Source organism: Vipera berus (assembly GCF_964194415.1).
Source record: "Vipera berus genome assembly, chromosome: 7".
Taxonomy (NCBI): Eukaryota; Metazoa; Chordata; class Lepidosauria; order Squamata; family Viperidae; genus Vipera; species Vipera berus.
The window spans coordinates 59038035-59044034 of NC_138209.1; positions in this window are offsets into that span (position 1 = coordinate 59038035).

The following is a 6000-nucleotide window of genomic DNA, read 5'->3' on the forward strand; positions in this document are numbered from 1 at the left end:
GTGTTTGACATGTCTGTTGTAGATTGTTTTTTTTCTTTGTTCTTTTTAGTCATATGTGTTATAGCTAATCCTCTAAAATATGCTTTGGCTGTATCCCATACATTCTGGATTGATGTCTCTTATTTTCTATTTTCTTTAAAAAAAGAATTCCATTTCCTTTATTGCTGCTTCTACAAATTTTTTCTCTTTTAATAGGGATTGATTCAGAGTCCATCTTAATTTCTTCTTTACTGCTCTCCAAATCAGCTTTATCGGATTGTGGTCTGCCCAGATGTTAGGTTCTATATCTATATCAATCTCATGTATGTTAGTTCTTAATTCAGGGGACATCCATATCGTATCAGTTCTGGACCAAGATTTATATCTATTTCAATAAAATGTGTACTGGGTCTTTTTTGAGTTTATTTCTCTCCAAGTATCCTGTACACAGATTTCTTCTGTCATTCTAAAGAACGTCTTAGGGAGTATCTTTCTTCCCTTTCTTCCTATTTTACTGCTTCTATAATCAAGTTTTCTGTCTAAAATTGCATTAAAATCTCCTACTAGGCAAATATTTTGATACTCCATTTCCAATATTTTCCTGTGTAATTTTTGATAGAATTCTTATTGTTTATTATTTGGTGCATACAGTATATTGCTACCATTAATATCTGTTTTTGATTTATCATTGTTTCTACTATTAAGATTCTTCCTTCTTCATCTGAGTAGACCTGTTTGGAATCCAGTGTCTCTTTAATATATAAAGCTACTCCTCTTTTCTTTTGATGTGCTGATGTAAAATAGAGTTTTCCAATTTTCAGACATTCTAGGAATTTATAATGTTCTTTTTTTATGTGTGTTTCTTGGAGGCAAATTATATTCATTTTTAATTTTTGTAGTTGTGTGAAGATTTTTTTCCTTTTTGATGGGGAGTTCAATTTATTTATATTCATTGAGAGAATTCCACTTTCCTTCTCCATCTTGTTTACTTATATTTGCGTTTTATTCTCCTAGTAGTCCTTTTCTGTCTCTGCCATTCCCTCCACTTCTTGATCTGTATTTTCTTCTTCACTTTGAATGGTTGCCTCTTTTATTGCTGTTTCTGTTTTTTATATTCCCTATCCACTTGCGTTTCTTGTGTTTTTTCTTCAAAAAAGATTGCATGTTTCTCATAAAATTCTGTTGTCTTAAAGATAGAGTCCAATCTGCATCTTTTGGCATTCCAGTTAATTAGGATCCCCCCTGGGACCAGCCATCTGAAATTCACTCCTTTTTCATTTAGTTTTATAGTCAGGAATTGGTATTGCTGTCAGGAGTCTCTTATCCTCCTAGGGATGTGTTTCAGGACCACTGTTTCTTTTTTTCTATATATCAGTGGTTCGTCCCTCACTCTTTTCAGTATTTCATCCCTTCTTGTTTTTTTCACAAATCTAACATGTACCTCCCTGTGCACTCTGTGTCTCCTTGTGTAGCTTGTATTAATTCTGTATATTTGGTCAATTTCTCTTTCCATCTCATTTTTTTCGATTTCCAGTGCTTCAGCCAGCAGATACCCCAAAATCTTTCTGAGCTTGCTCCATAGGTTGGAGATAGGGGCACCATTTTATGTTTGTTTTCTTCCTTTTCTTGGGACTGGTTCCCCTTGGTATTGGTTGATGGGGAAAGATTGCCCTCTATGCCTCTACTTTGAGGGTGCCATGGGGTTCAAATCTTTCTTCCCTCTTTTTCAACATTTACATGAAACTGCTGGACAAGAGCATCAATTATTTTAAAGTTCAGTATCATCTGTATCCTGATGATATCCAATTATATCTTTGATCCTGGCCAAGTGAAACTTGATGTTTGGTCCCAGAGCCTAGAGGTTGTGTGTGTTTGGATAGGGAAGAACCATCTCCTATGCAAACCTATCAAGAGCAAGTGGCTGTAGGTATTTAGATTGTGAGATCTGGGATATTCCAACTTCAACTTTGGATGGGGCTGCATTTCCCTATTCAAAGGTGCAATTTGGGGGTCTTCCTGGATTTACAGCTTTTATTTTATGAGTAAATGGCAACTGTGACCTGGAAGATCTTTGGCCAGTTTCATCACATGCAATAGTTGCATGTTTTTCTAGATTGGGGGGCCTTGAGACAGTCATTCATGCCCTGATCACCTTGTGGCTTGACTACTGCAATGTGCTTTACATGGGGCTGCCCTTAAAGATGATCTGGAAACTTTAGCTGCTTCAGAATGCAGTGATGTTGGTGGTGATGAGCTCCTTTTTGAGCTGCACTAACTGATACCTTGCTTCCCAGAATGGCTGAAGGTGCTAGTCACTAAGAAAAATACTTTGGGTACAAATATGAAACTCCTGCAATCTTATTTTCCTCAGTTTAGCCAATTGATTGTTTCTAGAACTGGTTTTAGAGTCTGTCTTCAGGGTTTTCAAGAATATTAAGACTTAGAGGTTCAGGGCTACATGTAAGAGGAGGTCATCTTCAGTAGTACCTCTAAGATTCTATAAAGTGAGGTAACTACAACAGACACTTCAAAATATTCTTTTTGCTGTACATAGAATCTCTTTCTCTAAAAGTAAAGGGTGTGAGGTGCTGTAAGGACCCACTTCAACTAACCACCCAAGAAAGCAGAACTCTTGAAACAGGCATTGTCTCAAAAGGAAACTTTTATTAGAGGTCAGTGACAGGGAAGTCAAGGCGAGATCTGGGGAAAAACACATGCAAATGATATAGTTAAGCTAGCAATATTCGTCCTCCCACCAAAGTTATAATGTCCATTTGAAATCCAGCCAGTCCACAGGTGGCACGAAGCCTGGCTGGCTGGTACAGTTAGCACACATCTAAAGATCTTCTCCAGCTTTTTTAGATGGGAAATACCCATTGGAATTGTGGTGAATTATGCAGGGATGAGGTATAGGTTGGATACAATTTTAAAAGCAAAAGGTTTTTATACTAAGGTCCTTAAAGCAGGCTCACCACCGTCTCCTGGAGTTAAAAGAACAGAAGTAAGACAAGAAGATAAACAGTTGAGTGAAGGGGCAATGTCACTGCCTCTTGAGGAGATGCAGCAGGCTGAGACTATGGAGCAGAGTTTGGTGTTAAAGGAGGACCCGAGAGAACAGAGGATGACTAGGGCTGCATACAAGCGTAAGGAAAAAGAGCAAAAACAGAAGCTTGTATCTGGTTTAACTACGCAAGATGCGGCTGTTTCAGAGCCTCTGGGAGGAGCACGCCCGAAGAGAGCAACAGGTGATCTTCAGGTCATGTTCCAAAGGCTCCTGGTCACCAGAGATGGTGAAGTTCCTGACATGGAATGTTAATGGTTTAAACTCACCACAGAAAAGAAAGTATTTTACTATTTGAAACAACATAAAAATGATATTGTTTGCTTACAAGAGTCTCATATTGCATTAAAGGACCAAAAGTTTTTGGTTAATTCCCGGTTGGGAACTCATTTTGCAGCCTGTGCTCTGGACAAGAAGGCTGGAGTGGTCATTTATCTAAGAAAAGATTTTTCAGCTAGATTAATTGAATCAGATAAACAAGGGAGATATGTTAGTATTGAACTGATGTTACAAGGAAAGAAAGTTCTTATTGGATTATATGCTCCAAATCAACAACAGCAAAAGTTTTTTAAATTTTTACATCAAAGACTAATCGAATTGGATTACAAATCTGTTATTATGATGGGGGACTGGAATGGAGTTTTGGACTCATTTGAAGATAAGAAGGGATCTTTTAAAAACCCTTCTAATTATTCGAAACTGCCCAAAGCCTTTTTTGATTTGAAGGAGGATTTGGAGCTAAGAGATGTATGGCGGGAAAGGAATATGAAGGACAGAGATTTTACTTTTTTTTGGATAGACACAAATCTTTCTCTAGGATTGATTTTATTTTAATTACTACTGATCTTCTCTCTAGGGTTAAGAACGTTAAGATTTTTCCTAGGACATTGTCGGATCATAGTCCTGTTTGTTTGGAGTTCTTTGCTGAAGATGATAATAGAAGATCCTGGAGATTGAATGAAAATTTATTTACAAATGAGGTGTTTTTGCAGAAATGTAGAGAACATCTGAAAGAATTTTTTGTTATAAATATCCATAAAGGTACATCGATGGGAATGGTTTGGGATGCTAGTAAAGCTTACATGAGAGGGGTCTTGATTTATATGAATAATGCTTATAGGCGTAAGCAAATGCAAAAACGTATAGATCTTGAGGAAGAGATTAAATCTAAGGAGAAAGATTTTATTTTGAATCCATTGGATCATAATTTAAGGACCTTGATATATTTATTGAAAGAACAATTTAGTATGCTAATGGCTGACCAAGTAGCAACTAATTTGCGTTATGCTAGGCATAATGCTTTTAGTAACACTAATAAGCCTGGTAGGTGGCTGGCTTATCAATTAAGGAAGAAACAAAAATTACATACTATAGATAAAATAGAATATAAAGGAAAAGAAGTCTATCAACAAAAATTGATTAAGAGGAGTTTTTTAGATTTTTACTTGAAATTATATTCTAGAGAAAACATACAAGCTTTAGATATAGATAAATATTTACAGGAAGCACATTTTCCTAGACTTTCAAAAGAACAACAACTTGAGATGAACCGCTTAATAACATCAGAGGAAATCTCTTTAGCTATTAAACAGTTGAAAGTGGGCAAGGCCCCGGGAACAGATGCATTAACAGCAATTTATTATAAAATGTTGTTGGTTGAAATGATTGAACCTTTAAAGATGTTGTTTAATGAAATTCAGACTGGAGGAGCAGTTCCTCCATCTTGGAGGACAGCCTTTGTATCATTGATTCCAAAGGAGGATCAAGACCTTAAAAGGTAAAGGTAAAGGTTCCCCCGCACATGCGTGCTAGTCGTTTCCGACTCTAGGGGGCGGTGCTCATCTCCGTTTCAAAGCCGAAGAGCCAGCGTTTGTCCAAGGACGTCTCCGTGGTCATGTGGCTGGCATGTCTAGATGCCAAAGGTGCACGGAACGCTGTTACCTTCCCACCGTAGTGGTCCCTATTTTTCTACTTGCATTTTTACATGCTTTCGAACTGCTAGGTTGGCAGAAGCTGGGACGAGTAACAGTCGCTCACTCTGTTACGCGGCACTCAGGATTTGACCCGCCAAACTGCCGACCTTCTGATCGACAAGCTCAGCATCCTAACCCACTGAGCCACTGCGTCCCTTATCAAGACCTTACTCAACCTAAAAATTATAGACCTGTATCGCTTTTGAATATAGATTATAAGATTTTTGCCAAAGTATTGGCTAATAGATTAATGCAAGTTTTAAAGCAAATGATTCATAGTGATCAATCGGGATTTATATCTGGAAAGTATATGAAATATAATGTAAGACAAATTGATTTGCTTGAATATTTGGATAAGAACAACCAAGTCCCTGCAGCATTGATATTTTTGGATGCAGAAAAAGCTTTTGATCAATTGAATTGGCAATTTTTATTTAGAGTTGTTGAGGAAATGAATTTTGGAGAAGGATTCTTACATTCTATTAAAGCTATATATCAACAACAAACTGCACAAATTATAATTAATGGGGGGTTAACAGAGATGTTTAAAATTGAAAAAGGTACAAGACAGGGATGTCCCCTATCACCATTGTTGTTTGTATTAACGTTAGAGATTTTATTAATTAAAATTCGAGAGTCCTCTATGATAAAGGGAATTAAAATAAAACAGAATGATTATAGATTGAGAGCTTTTGCTGATGACTTGGTTGTGACATTATCTCAACCGATACAATCGGTTATAGATTTGATGGAAATTATAACTCAGTATGGTAAGGTTTCAGGGTTTAAGGTAAATAGTAATAAGACTAAGATATTGTCTAAGAATATGTCTATGAGTGAAAGGCAAATGTTAATTAAACTAACAGGTTTTGAAATAGTAAAAAAGGTTAAGTATTTGGGAGTGTATATTGCAGCTTCAAATGCAAAATTATATAAGAATAACTATGAAACACTATGGTTGAAGATACAAAAGGATTTAAATAATTG